Below are 15,979 nucleotides of genomic sequence, written 5' to 3' on the forward strand. Positions count from 1 at the left end.
CTCCTTAACACTCAGCCACGCTCCGACACCTCTCTCCACTGCCTGGCCGTGGAGTTTACAGGCATGCTAACACGATGCTGGCCGGAGCTTAACGCCGCGCGACATTGTTGTCAGCAGAGGCGGCTCTTCAATTAGGGGATCGCCTGATTTGCCTAATTAGAGAGCCGCCTCTGCCCGCATATTGGCCCCGCCCATCCCCAACATCAGTGCTTCGTTTTGACAGCTCCACTCTCACTGCGGCCGCACCCCCCCGCTTGCCCACCAATTACTGGATGTTTTCCTTCAGGGCGAGACTCTGGGCTTTTTGGGAACCCATTTAGGGCTCTAGCCATCCCCTCCCGACGCCCCTGAGTGACAACTGGCCCACTGAGCCATCGGCCCACCGGGAAACTCCCGGTAGTCCCGATGGCCAGTCCAACCCTGCCCACAGGCCTCCTGGACAGAGAGCCCTGTGTAATATTTTACATGACATGTAGTAATTCTTGTCAGCAGTGGCTGGCCTCACTGCCAAGATTCAGCTGGGATATCTGGTGTTTTGGTGTTTATATATATATATATATATATATATATATATATATATATATATATATATATATATATATATATTTATTTATATTTATTTTATTTTTTCTCCCATCTTTTGTGCTGGCGTTTCATAGTATGCAATAGCGCCATACTTATTTGGATTGCTCTTTAGAGGGCATGCGACAGGCAGTGAGGAGGCATTATATTACCTCTTCACAGCCTATTTCAATCTCTTTTACCCTCAGCAGCACCACACACCTGTCCCTGCTCATCGAATCCAACAGCAGGGACCATTTTTGCTACACAATTTGGCTGCAGCCTGTGTACATCCCCCTCTGCTGCATAATGAGCTAGTATGACTAGCATACTAGCTCATTATCAATTACTTACCTTAGATCTGGTGCTGTGACTGGCCGGAGCGGCGATGACGTCACTCCCGTGCATGCGCGTGGAATCTCACGATCCCCAAACATGTGCACATTTCCGGCACTTTCCGGCAGGCTCCCATTCAAGAGCCGTCATGCTCAGTGTGCCTGTGCCGTTGTCTACGGCGCGCATGCGCCGTAGGCATCGTTGCCCGCTTTTCTGCAAATATCTCCCTAACAATGTTGGTTAAGGAGATATTGCAGGCACCTACAGGTAAGCCTTAATGTAGGCTTACCTGTAAGTGCAAGTATGACAAGAGGGTAGACAACCACTTTAAGGGAAACAGGTGGGTGGCAGTAATACAGCTTAAGTTTTAATTTTTACTGCCCCTCAACCTTAAGTGTAAACAGGGCTCCCTTTTACACTTGTGTTGAACTCTGCAGAATGGTCTCTAGTGGATCACTTTTTAGAGGTGTTTGACAAGTGGTGAGGAAGCATTATGTTCCCTTCTAAGAACAACTTCTAAGAATCCACCGCCAACCAAACCCAAAAAACGAGAAGCCACCGCAGCGACTACAACACTTAGAATGCGCCCTGATCAACACAAGATCTGCAGTCAAGCACAGAAAGGAAATCCACGACTTCATCGTCCAACACAACACAGATTGCCTCTTTATCACGGAAAGTTGGCTAACACCCGACTGTAACCCCGTCCTAGCAGAATTGGTACCCGAACATTATCGCATCCTAACCGAGCATAGAACAGGACAAAGAGGAGGAGGCCTTGCAGTGATCTACAAATCCCACCTCGCTCTCACCAAAACTACTCTACAGAACTCACTGCCCTTTATGGAAACACTCACCCTGCAACTTCAAACAACACCCGAGGAAACCGTCCACATACTACTATGCTACAGACCGCCTGGACCAAAGACGCATCTCCTCACTCCCTTCACCGAATTCTTCTCGACATACACCTTGAAAACCAAAAACCTGCTGCTACTTGGGGACTTCAACCTCTGGGCTAACTCAACTCAGGATCCCATCGCTACCGCCTGCATCGACCAACTCGAAGAACGCGGTCTGCAGCAACTGATAAAGACTTCAACACATACGTCAGGTCACACTTTGGACCTCATCTTCAAACAAAACGTGATTATCAGAAAATTGGACAACAGACCTTTACCTTGGACGGACCACCACGCCATCAAATTCATATTTACCACCGATACCATCTTTCAAAAACCCAAACCCCCTACAACTATACACTGGGCAAGATCGCAGAAGAAACTACACTCTGAGCTCTTCAAAACCACCCTAGCGACAAAAATAGAAGTACCAAATCTGAACCACTCAACGGAACAAACACCCAACGCTTTAAACAAAGCGTTACTACAAACAGCAGACACAGTCGCTCCGAAACGCAGAGCTCTCAGCCGGAAAAACAACTCGGGCTGGTTCAACGACACTCTCACTCTACTGAAACAGGATAGCAGAAGAGCTGAAGGAGCCTGGAGGAGGAACCCATCAAAAGAAAACCTCACAAAGTACAAAACCCTCACCAAGAACTACCACAAAGCGATTTTTAAAGCTAAAAAAGACCATTTCGCACACACCATCTCCAAAGCCCTAAACCGTCCACGGGAACTTTTTAAACTAGTCGCTAAGACTATGAACCCCTCCTGCTTGGAGCCCCCTGCAAGTGAAACACAGGAATTCTGCAATGAGCTATCTGACTTTTTCATCGACAAAATCGAAACGATTCGGGCAACAGTTCAACAGAAAAAACACACCAACCACATTCAGATACAGCAAGAAGAAGAAATCAACATAAATAATCCACGATCGACGATTTTTGAGCTGGTCCCAATTACAATCGACACCACAAAAAAACTTAATCGGAAGCCTCCGAGACAACACATCACCGAATGACATCATTCCTACAAAACCTTTGAAAGAATGCACGGACATCTTGGCACCCACCATAACGCACATCATAAACCAATCATTTAGGGAAGGGATAGTCCCGAACAACCTCAAGCAAGGCATAATAAAACCCCTCTTAAAGAAACCCAACCTCGACCCGAAAGACCCAAACCAGCGCAGACCGGTAACAAGCCTCAACACGATCTCCAAGATCATGGAGAAAGCAGTAGTACAACAGCTTCAGCCACACCTGGACGATCACAAACTCCTAGATCCTCTACAATCAGGTTTTCGCCCAGGCCACGGCACAGAAACGGCTCTTCTCAAGATATGGGATGACGCCCTCGAAGCAGCAGATGATGGAGAATCCTGTCTCCTAGTGCTGCTGGACCTCAGCGCAGCCTTCGACACGGTAGACCACAACATATTGCTCACACGACTCAAAGAAGTAGCAGGAGTCTCTGACGCGGCCCTACCGTGGTTCGCATCTTTCCTAGGAAATCGCACTCAGACCGTGAAACTTGGAGGTTTTACATCAGAAACACGGACCGTTACATGCGGAGTCCCGCAAGGATCACCCCTCTCACCCGTACTCTTCAACATCTACATCCGCCCGCTCCTCAAAATCATCAGCAAACAGGACCTGCGCTACCACTCCTATGCTGACGACACGCAGCTTTACCTTCAAATCACCAACAAAAAAGAACAATTTCATGAACTTGGAAAATGCCTCACACTGATCGACAATTGGATGAGTGAAAGCTCCCTCAAACTCAACGGATCCAAAACAGAACTACTCACCCTTCATGCAAATAGGAAATCCATTTCTAGGACCACATGGACACCACCCAGCATCCTCGGACAAACCATCGCGCCAAGCAACAAAGTCAAAAGTCTCGGAGTCATCTTTGACTCAGACATGACGATGGATGCACAAATAGGATCAGTTGTCAGCGGTTCTCATCATCTGCTCCGCATGCTACGTAGACTCATCCCCTTCATCCCGGAAGAGGACAGAGCTGTAGTGGTTGGAACTATCATCAACTCACGACTCGACTACGCAAATTCCCTCTATTTAGGACTACCGAAATACCAGATGTCACGTCTACAAGTCGTCCAGAACACGGCAGCCAGACTGGTAACTGGTAAAAAGCCGTGGGAATCAGTCTTCCCGGTCTTGAGGTCCCTCCACTGGCTGCCCGTACAGGACAGGGTGACATTCAAGACACTCTGCCTCACCCACAAATGTATACAGGGGAACGCTCCCCAATACTTAAGCGAGAAAATAAAACCCTACGTCACCAAGCGCATGCTCCGGTCAACCAACCAAAACCTTCTCCAAATTCCTAAATCCCACTACAAATCGAAGGGAGAACGCAGATTTTCGGTCCAAGGACCTCGGCTCTGGAATGCTCTACCCACTACCATCCTCTTGGAGGAAAACCATCGGGCCTTTAGGAAAAAACTAAAGACCCACCTCTTCTGAAGGACCGGTACGACTCTGGATGTCAAGCGCCTTGAGGCGATTAAGTTCGCATTTGTTGCGCTATATAAGTCACTCACTCACTCACTCACTCACCACCTGTTTTAATCCCAAAAAAAACAACACCACTACGCTGCAGCCATGTGCATTGCACATGCTTGTGGCACAGCCCAATTCAGTTGAATGGGTTGAATTCATTAAGCGGTAGAGTCTGCCGAGCACTACAGACAAGATCATTTTTGCTGCACCACAATGCAAAGCATTGTATCCACAACGTGTATACACACCCAACCACTGCTTTTGCAGCCTAAAGAGGAACTGCAGTCTGCTCACATAATTTGTAATAAAAACATATTTGCCATTCTGAAGCTTCCCTCCAACCACTTTGCATATTATTGCTGCAGAAATCTCCCTCCACTGAGTCTGGCTGCATCCATTTTAACTGCCAGGAGCTGAAGCTGCTGCCTGTTCATTTCCTGGATTTACACAGACACACACACAGAGGCACACCTCCAGCTCTGCATCCCGGCAGCTTTTATTGGCCCTCTTATGACTCAACCCCCCTCCCTTCCTGGCAAACTCTCACAAGAGTGAGAGAGAGAGCTGTGCATGATGTCATAAGCCTAGGCTAATGACCAGACAAAAAACAGGAAGTGGGCTGTATAAGGTATTTACTGGCAGAAAAACAAAGTTTTACTATCCAAAGTTAAAACTGCAAGGGCAGAAGTTTTAATAGATATAAAGTTGAAAACATTACTAAATGTCTGCTTTAAGGAGGAGCAGCTGGGGAGCAGTAAACACATGGCTCAACTATGTGTCTTTAGAAACCCCCAACCATGTGTAAACATGGCCTTATTTAGTATGGTAATGCAAGTGATAATGTGCCAGATGCTGTGACACCTAGAAACCATTCAGCAGGTTACATGACCCTGACCCCTACATTCTATGCATTATCCATTCCTGAACTATGAACTATGTACATTACCTGCTCCGAGTCCTGACCCCTGCACCCTGTAAATTACAACCTTTTGACCCCTGCACACTATACAGTACATATTCCTGAATCCTACATTTTGTATGGTATATACACATATGTAGCGCTACCCCCGAAGGAGCCGCTGGTAATTGATTGGGCCTGTACTCTGCTCTAACACCCCCCAATAATTTGGTCTCACTCCCCTTGAAACAGCTGTGGTGCAGTGCTGGTGTAAAGCTCAATAATAAAAGACAGGTAAATAGACACAGATTATATTCACTTTACCTGTGTTGTCACCCAGGCATACACTGTTACACCTGCTTGGAGAATTAACAAGCCTCACATCAGATTGTGTTAAAGCAAAAGGTAACTTTACTAGAACAGGTTTCTGCGTTAACATGGAACCACAATTGGTATGCAATAATGAGACAAGAGGTTGTAATTGGCAATCGCCTGAGAGCCACCTGTATTGCTTCAGCAGGAGTGTCTCCAAGTGGGACTGATGCTCGGGAAACAACCTCAGCACTGGGCATCTTCCCACTTCCAGCACACCATGTAGACACTATGAAACCCACCATGCGGCACACAATATTTGGCAGGAATGATATATCACAGTATAATTAACTCAATATTCAGCAATGCAAGGCCTTGCGGTAAGAAACAGCATAGTCTCTGGTCTTCTTTTCTTCTGTCTTCTGCTAGCTATTATGAAACAAAGATTGTAATCCAAAAGGTTCTCTAATCAATAAAGCAATGTAGAATAACATAGAACTGTAGCTTAAATTGTGGAAAGTATCAGTGTACTCCTTCCCAAAAATGCACCTCCAGCGGCAGTCACCAAACAATCAAATCAGGCTTGAGGCCTATGCACATGTGACTCTATTTTACTGGACTGTTCCGTGGAACTACCGGTCCCAGCAACCCTATGCAGTCAGTCTAGATGTGTGAAAAACAGTACAAAGTTCTGGGCATGAGCCCTCTCACCACACAAGGTCCAGACAGATGGATGCCTCCATTCCACATGATCTCAGTCTGTTTGCTGCGACCACACTGTCACGCTGTTCTGTTTCTCAGACGACCGGGAGTTCTCCGTTACCTCCTTCAAGGGTCTCTGGTTCGATCACACTGTCACGTTGTTCTGTTTCACAGATGACCGGGAGTTCTCCGTTACCTCCTTCAAGGGTCTCTGGTTCGACCACACTGCTGCTCCAGCACGCTGTAGTGTAAAACAGAATCAAAGGCTGCTGTTCTGCTCAGCAGTTAGTAGGCCCAAGCTCTATGAAACACACACACATACAGAGCTCTGCTGGCAGGCCATGCGTCCCAGAAACAAGAGACCTAAGATGGCCACCACAAAACCTTTTATATCCTACCCAGCATGCACTTAAGCCCCAAGTGTTCATGGGTAGGTGATTTGCATAACATTTCACTGTGCTCTTGAAAAACAAAAATGAATGAAGTCCATTTCACATTTTAACCACTAGATGGTGCCAAATACCAATTTATAGCATTAGTCAGGAAACAATACTGCACAATATTAACATAAGCTTAAAAGGCAAAAATGCCTGCGCCACACATATTTAATATCTGTGCACTGTTTCACACCCCTATCACTGTTAGATTCACCAAAACAATAAAAAATATGAGGTCAAACCTTTAAGCACTTTAAATGTGTTTGCAATATGGCAGGCCCTTACACTAGAAAGTTGAAGGTTGGGGGCAGGCTCAGACCCAGGCCCTGTTAGGAGAAGGGGGCTCTGTCGAATAGGATGTACAAGGCCCCACAATTTCAAACAGTGCCCATGTTAGGAACATTCATTTAACTTCTCAAATCCTTTAGTCAGAAAAACACTCTTTTAGGACAAAAGGGTATGTATGTGCCCATCTCCTCGCTTAGGCACATAGGTATCACAGTGTAATGAAGCCCAGCTGGGCTCCCTGGTAAACCCCAATGTAAAAGAAGCTGACTCAATCTTCCTCCTCCGCCTGCCTTCTGACCCGGTGGAATGCGTTCTCATTGGCGTCCAGCCATGCTGATGCATCCGATGCATTTTCAAAGAAATATGTTTGCCCCCGAGCTTTGATCTGGAGCCTGGCAGGGTATAGCATAGCGTAAAGGGCCTGTAATTTTTTCAACCTCCTTTTAACTTCGGTGAAGTGTGCCCTGCGCTTCTGCAAATCTGATGAAAAGTCAGGGTGAAAGGAGATCCACACTCCATTAAACTGAATATTCTGCTTTTCTCTGGCCAAACGCAGGACAGTCTCCCTGTCTCTGTAATGTAGGAGCTGGGCCAGCATGAGTCTTGGTGGATGACCCGGTGGAAGGGGCCGTATTGGGACTCTATGTGCCCTTTCAATAGCATACAGGGTGGTGAAGGCCTTCTTCCCAAATATGTCAAGGAGCCACTGCTCCACAAAGTCCGTAGGGTCTCTCCCCTCCACCTTCCCCGGGAGACCTATGATATGCACATTATTACATCTCATTCTATTTTTGAGATCGCCAGCCCGCATATGGACCGTTTTGATCATTCTGGTGTTAGCCTGTGTTTCCCAGACCAGGGGAGGGAGCTTGTCCTCTATGTCACTGATCCTGCATTCAGCTGCAGTTGTTCATTCCCTGATTTTTTGCAGATCTTGTCTGATCAGGGTCACTTCTTCTTTCAGCCCACCAAATTAATCCTTTAATGTGTTCACTGAAGCAGTGTACTTGTTAACAGCTTGCAGTATAGCAGCCAGAGTCAGCTGTTCAGTGTCCTCCTCACCCTCTACCTCCTCTTCCTCTGGCTCAGATGAGGGTATCTCTGCACTGTAATGGCATTGTAATGGCTGCCTGTGCCAGATCACCATCCCCCTTGTCCTGCTATGTGTCCTCCCCCTCTGCCAGAGCCTCAGGCACAGTCTTATCAGCCTGGTCAGCCTGCCCAGCCAGCTTTTGGGCTCAGTATCTCATGTCCCTAGACTGGTCACTGACAGTTGGTTTAGAGGATTTGGGCTGTTTACTCACTGTGTCCTTCTTCTCATTGCCACGCTGGCCATGCTGCTGAGGGGTTCCGGCAGTGCCATGTTGGATTTCGGGCCGGTCCATTCCCTCCTTGTTTTTGCAGGTAACCAACATCTCTAACAGGCTCAAAAAGGATCAGACTGATCAGCGGGAGTTCCGGTACCCTCCAGTACCATGCCGATCCTGGCCACGCTCCTCTCAAATCCTTTAGTGACTAACTAAGCATCTTGCTAAGAACTTGGCAAAGTCTATTGTGACGTGGGTAGTGTTTTGACAAGCTGGCTATACAGCTGCACAACTATGGTGGAGAGTGCATTCATACCTTTTAAAAGTCTCTTGTTTAAGTCATCCTCTGTCATACTACTCTGGTGTGAAATCTGACCAAGTGACCATGTGGGATGATTATGAAGACTTGGGTACCTTGCGTATGGGGGACCCGTCATGTGTGGTGTCACTATGTTTGGCTTTCTTGTTTGTTGACTTGAGGCTTGTCATTGACTAGCATGTTTGGTTTGTCTATTTGATGTAGTTTTTTCTTATCTCTTCTTGGTAAGTGTTTTGCAGAGAATTTCTGGGTTCAAGCCAAAGTTATTAGGAACAAAAACAGAACATAATCAAAAATCTATGCTTGAGGCATGACAGTGCTTTAATTGTAAGTGTTGTGGTGCACTGAGGGGTGCATATGTTTCCAGGCACATTTGTTTTGGTGGTGTGCACACATAGGGGTGTTTTATTGAAAATCATGTCACTGTTTTCATTTATGGTATTCGATACAGGGGATCTCCAAGATGTTCTAAATAAATCAATAAAAAAAATGTCCTACTTTTGTACATATTCCTATTTTTTGGACTACTAATTTGGGCAGTAACAAACATAATTAACAAAAATGTATAAGAAAAAAACGGGACGGCCGCACTCCAAAAATAAAAATGTGTTCCTTTTAATAAAAACTGGTCACAACATGGATGTCACAGCAAAAAATCTGGAAAAATGGCTAACGCGTTTCACACTCTCATACAGTGCTTATTCATAGCTAACAAACATAATTACTTTCAGACATGTCATTCAATAGATGTGCAACTAAACTGTGTATATGCTAGAACTTTAAAGAACAAATTTGTACTGTCCCTCTGGGAGCTGTTCAATTTTTCAGGTCTTGTTGGTTACACAGCAGAGATTGTAAGCATGTCTGTACTATTTAAACAAGCTTGTTACACTAATTTCATTGTAGCTCTATGACCTGTTTTGACCTTCTACCAAAGAATGGTGATGATCACAAGAATAGGATTTGCAGTGAAAGTCCTAACAAAGTGATCTGCTAATTTTTTTAAATAAATCCATAGAAGCTTTGTCCTTTATACGTACTAAATAATTTCTTTATTGCAACACTAAAGCGGCGTGTTTAATTATGTCAGGCTTTAAGAAGCTGTTGAGTTTATTTTCAGCTGCTGCAGAGGAATTATGATTGGCAAAGTGAAACAGCAATCTCTCTTGTAAAAATTGTATGGCTTTCAAAAACTAATGGAAAATGAAGAGTATCACATGCAATATGATGATGCTTAAAAATCTTCATCGTAAATCCCTAAAAAGTAATGGTGTTTAACTAATCTACTTCTGCAGACATGTGAAACTTTAAAGCACATTAGTGTTTAATCTCCAGCAAAGTAAAACACCCATATTTATCTGTCAACACTACCTACTATTAAGTCAGCAAAATCAAAAAATAGACCAACAGAAAATAAATGTTGTTGGCAATACTGAGAGAAGAGCTCCTCATCCAACACATTACTACAGTATATGTCAATGCTTTTGTATGTTATTTTTCTGCTTGGCATGAGAAACGACTTTAAAAGAAAATTATAATGCATCTGTAAGGATAGCTAGACAGGATCCATAGGATTTTTACAGCTGGCCGGTCTGGAAACAGACCACAAAAGCTAATAAGCTACAGTATATAAGATATCATGGTAGACATAATGACTGTCAGTCATTGAAAAATGACCAAGACATCGAAGGTTCCTTTGTATTTCCAAAGCATGAATGCATCTTTAGTATTAGGTAATAGTTGTAAGGTCCTACAAGCTATCTATATGTCACTCGTTTCCTGTATTGGGTTTTAGATTAAGGCTCAATGCACACTATAAGCTAAAAGAAATGCCAAAAAAAACACTGGATAAAAAATGCTGATAATAGCATTTTTGTGCCAGCCTCTAGTAGCATTTTAGTGGCTTTTAGAATTTTTTAAGAGCAGTTAGGAGCATTAGCATTTTATTGGCATTTTTGCAGTACATGAAGAAAAAAAAAAAAAAAAGCTCAAAAAAGCTGTTAGAAGCATTTTAGTAGCAGCTATAAACAGCTAGGAGCACTTACGAGCATTAGCATTTTATTGGCGTTTTTGCAGTACATGAAAAAAAAAGAAAAGAAAAAGCATTTTAGTAGCAGCTAGGAGCAGTTAGGAGCATCCAGCATGTTTTTCTACTGGAAAAACGCTCCAAAAAACTCTACAAAAGCAATGTTTTTCTGCTCCTAGAAGCTGAAGCCCAAAAAAATCCAATAGCCTAAAGTAGTGTGCATGGACACATAGGATTACACTAATTAGCTTCTAAGAGCAAAAGACAAATGCTAATAACAGCTTCTAGGAGCTTAAAAAAATGCCAGTGTGCATGAATCCTAAAGTTAAAGAATAACCAATATAAAAACAGCATTTATTTACTTAAGTATTTCCTGCATATATACCAGCTGTGGCGCCATTAAAATACCTTATTTTGGTTAAAATATGCAAGTGAAAAAAAGTGCCACTTTATTTAACCTCCCTGGCTGTATGATTGTGTCAGTTTTTTGATGCTCAAAGCGGTACACTGTTTTTCATGGAAATATGGCGTTTTATATTGTAGGTCTGTAATTCTTAGGAATAACACACTTAAATCTGTCCAAACAAGAGTCTAGTAGACATCCTGGGTATGATAACGTTTGAAGCACAAAAGCATAAATTTATAATATAATAATAACTATAAATATATATATAAATGTGTTTAATGTGCTCTCCAGTGACATGCGGCGAGTGCTACGCTGTGGGCTCTTGCTGAATGAAGCTAGGACAGCCACAGATGTTTCTTTATTAGACCCCTTTCACACTGGATACGCCTATAGCGGAGCGTTAAAATCGCTGTAAAACACTGCTATTTTACCACGATTTTACCTCGATTTTAACGCTCCGCTATAGGCGTATCCAGTGTGAAAGGGGTCTAATGAAGAAACATCAGTGGCTGTCCTAGCTTCATTCAGCAAGAGCCCACAGCGTACCACTCACCGCATTTCACTGGAGAGCACATTGAACACATTTTATAAGTGGTCAGAAACTTGTAAATAACTCATGAAAGAATAACGTTATGTTAAAACCAAGCACACCATTGTTTTACCTGTGAAATTCCCGATATGTTTGATGTGTCACATGACCCTCTCCCTATTGAAAAAACAAAAGTTGGATTCAAAATGGCTGACTTCAAAATGGCCGCCATGGTCACCACCCATCTTGAAAAGTTTCCCCCCTCACATATACTAATGTGCCACAAACAGGAAGTTAATATCACCCACTATTCCCATTTTATTAAGGTGTATCCATATAGTAACATAACCACATTTGCTTTAGCTACTTATAAGGACACAAAGTATTACCTCAACAGGAGGCCTGTCACCCCCAACTGGGTACACACTGTGAGCAGGCTCTCTATGACACTTTTAAGGAGTAGCCTAGCTACCTTGGACCTTGGACCTTGTTGAGGGTCTCCGGAGATAAGATCTGTAGTGAGTTCTTTAGTGCAAAATTAGTAACCAATAAACAAACAATGAACTTCTCTTTTAATACAAAGTAGTACACATATGTTGATTATGCTGTGGTCATGTGCTTATGTTGTCATATATGATTCTCCGGATATGACCACATCTAATATTAGGTCTTACCACTAGATGGCTAGTTGTTATTGTTTAAGTATCAGTAAACACTAGTCATACATCAAGAAGTGTGAGGAGGCATATTGAGAAGTTCTCGATTTCCCAATGTTTATGGAAAGCTGGAGCTCTTCTTTCCTTATAAGTGAGCATTTTCTCCATTGTGTATTGAGCATTCACTCTAGAAATTACCTCTTGGGTATTTGGGAGCGCCATTCCTTTGCTATGGCAATGCGTATTGCGAATAGGATATGGGGGGAAGTTTTCAATACCAAGGCTTAGAAGGGTGAATGCAGGGTTTAAGGCATAATTTGTTTTTGTAGAGTTTTGAATAAAGGGAGAGACATCCTTCCAGAAGGAACTTATTACATTACAGGTCCAAAGTATGTGTAGTAGGCTGCCAGTAGATTGGCAATGTCACCAGCAAAGTGGGCTTTTGGACTCATGTTGTTTAGGCGTAGAGGTGTGAGGTACCATCTATGCAATATATTTTGTGCATTTTCCCAGTGATCTACACATGCTGAGGATCTGCCATTGTGTTTTATAACTAAATGCCATTGATGTAACAGGAACTCTTTTTGTAATTCTTGTTCCCATTTCACCATGTTGGGTAGTTTAGTTTGCATATGCAGGGGGTAGCAATTTGTAAAATAGAGATATCCCCTTGTGTTTGGCAGGGTATTTAATAATCAGATAGTCCCATAATATTTGGGGTATTTCTATTGGGCTGGTTAAGTTGGTTGCTGAGTAGTGCTTTATTTGGAATATTTTTTATCTGTCCAGTGCCTCTTGTTTAGTTAGATCAGACATGGAGAAGTGTGCTCCTTGTTTCTTCCAAGACTGGGTCAATAGATCAGAGATTAAGTATTTATATGTCGCTATTGGGATCTTTAGTCTGCATATTGGTGTATCAGCAAAGTGTTGTTTGATCAAGGAGGACAATGCTGCAGTAGTGGCTTGTATTGTAGGGTAAGGTGGGGTTTTTGGTCTGTGGTGTATGCAGGCAGCTAATACCACCGCTGGAAGGTTATGTCCTGGGGTAATTTTGCATTCTATGTTCGACCACCTATTATCTGATTGACAAGAGAACTAGTAGTGCATTTGATCCAGTAATGCAGCTTTGTAGTATATTTGTGCATTGAGGAGGCCCATGCCACCAAGATGTTTGGGTTTGTATAGTTGCACTAAGACAATACTAGGTTTTTTACCCACCCAGATGTATTTTTTCAAACTAATCGTTAGTTGTGAGAAGAATTTCTGGGGAATAGTAATGGGCAATGTTCTGAAGTAGTATAGTAGTTTAGGCAGGAATTGCATTTGGTATGCAGCTATTCTCCCTATCCATGTTAGGTGTAGTTTACTGATTTGGTTTAATTCCTCTTCTGTTTAAGCTAGCAATGGAGGATAGTTGTATGAGTATGTCTAGGTAGAAGAGGAGGTTAGCTGTATGCCAAGATATGTAATTGAGGGAGAATTGTAATTACAGGGGAATATTTTTTTGATTCTGGATTTTTCCTCTCTAGGTACATTAAGGCCCCGTACACACGGTCGGTTTGGTCCGATGAGAATGAACTGAAGTTCATTTTCATCGGACCAAACTGACCGTGTGTATAGGCTATCGGTCTGGTTTCCTTCGGTCCAAAATTTCTAAACATGCTTCAAAACCGAACCGATGGACCGCTGCCCCATCGGACCAAACCGATGGTTAGTACAGAAAAGCATCGGTTCAAAACCCGCGCATGCTCAGAATTAAGTTGACGCATGCTTGGAAGCATTGAACTTCGTTTTATTCAGCACGTCGTGTGTTTGACATCACCGCATTCTGACCCGATCGGATTTTGGACTGATGGTGTGTACACATATCAGGCCGTACGTCCACTTCAGAGGTGAAACGATGAAAGCGGTACGACGGGCCAGTCTCATCGGTTTGGTCCGACCGTGTGTACGGGGCCTAAGTGTCAAGGCAAAACATTTATTTGTGTGGACTTTGTAAAAGGAGACTTGCCCAAATTTGTGTAGTAGGGATTTTATTTCTGGCATGGAAGATTCTGGTTTAGATATATTTAGAATAATATTGTCAGCAAATAGTCCTATTTTATGGCTTTCGGAGCCTATATTGATACCTTGTATGATGTTGTTATATCTGATGTATTCTGTTAGTGAATCATATGACAAGTAAAAATATAATTGGGGATATGGGGCAGCCTTGACGAGTGCCATTGGATAATATAAAGGAGTCAGGAAGTAGGCTAGAGGTATAGACATGAGCTGTGGGATTTGAATATAGGGACATGATTGCCAAGTGGATCTGTATATTTTATGAATAAAACCTTGCCATTGGTAATGCACAAGGTCGGTGCGCCCTTCTTTTCTTTTTATATGTTGTAGCCTCAAGAATACCCATTGTTCTGTGGAGGGTAGCAAGAATGTCGTCATCCCCTACTTCATTGGAAAGCTCTGGTTGTGCCACTTAGCGACTGGACTCCCGAGCTCAGGAGAAGGTTTGTGAACTTGTAGAGGCTGCCGTGTTAAAAATTTCTACTAGTTTTGGAGCAAGCATGGAGGTGAATGCCTTATAATATTCAGTGGAAAAAACATCTGTTCTAAGGTATTTGTGCCTGGGAAGAGATTTTGGAACTGTCTCGATAAATCGAGCAGAGGACACAGCTCGCACACACAGCAGGGAGACATTGCAGGATCCTGGGGACAAGGTAAGTAACTTTGCCTGGATCCTGTGATGCAATCCCGAGTGTGGCTCTGGGTTACCGCTTTTGGTACTGAAAATTCATGCCAAGCCACACTTGGGAATACCACCAGGGAGGTTAAGTTACCAGAGCCTGGTCCAAGACTATACCTATGTTATATTTTACATCTTACAACAACATATAAAATGGTGATTTTGAAATAAATGTATGCTGCTTGCCTTACTGAATAGTATACATAGCACTAAGAGGCTGAATTTAGATATCACCCAAGCATAATTCAATTCCTCTCACAAAGTAGTTGGTGATAACCCTATATGAGTTTGCACATACGAATGATCAGGCTGTTTACTGTCTGGTCAGCTATAATGCATATTTGCCAGTCTTAAAGTGGAGGTTCACCCAAAAACTCAATTTTTAATATTAGATTGAGGCTCATTTTGTGAAGGGGAATCAAGTGTTTTTTTTTAAATCTAAGCAGTACTTACCGTTTTAGAGATAGATCTTCTCCACCGCTTCCGGGTATGGGCTGCGGGACTGGGCGTTCCTATTTGATTGACAGGCTTCCGACGGTCGCATACAGCGCGTCACGATTTTCCGAAAGTAGCCAAACGTCGGTGCGCAGGCGCCATATAGAGCCGCACCGACGTTCGGCTTCTTTCGGCTACTCGTGACGCGATGTATGTGACCGTCGGAAGCCTGTCGGAAGCCTGTCAATCAAATAGGAACGCCCAGTCCCGAAGAAAACAGTAAGTACTGCTTCGATTTAAAAAAAAACACCCGATTCCCCTTCACAAAATGAGCCTTATACTAATGTTAAAAATTATTTTTCGGGTGAACTCCCGCTTTAAAGGGGTTGTAAAGGTTCGTTTTTTATTTTCTAAATAGGTTACTTTAAGCTAGTGCATTGTTGGTTTACTTACCTTTTCCTTCGATTTCCCTTCTAAATGTTTTTTTTCTTTGTTTTCTTTGTCTGAATTTCTCACTTCCTGTTCCTCCTCAGTAAGGTGTTCAGTAAGCTGTTCTAAATTACTTTCCACGACTCGGATGAT

Source organism: Rana temporaria, chromosome 4 (assembly GCF_905171775.1).
Source record: "Rana temporaria chromosome 4, aRanTem1.1, whole genome shotgun sequence".
Taxonomy (NCBI): Eukaryota; Metazoa; Chordata; class Amphibia; order Anura; family Ranidae; genus Rana; species Rana temporaria.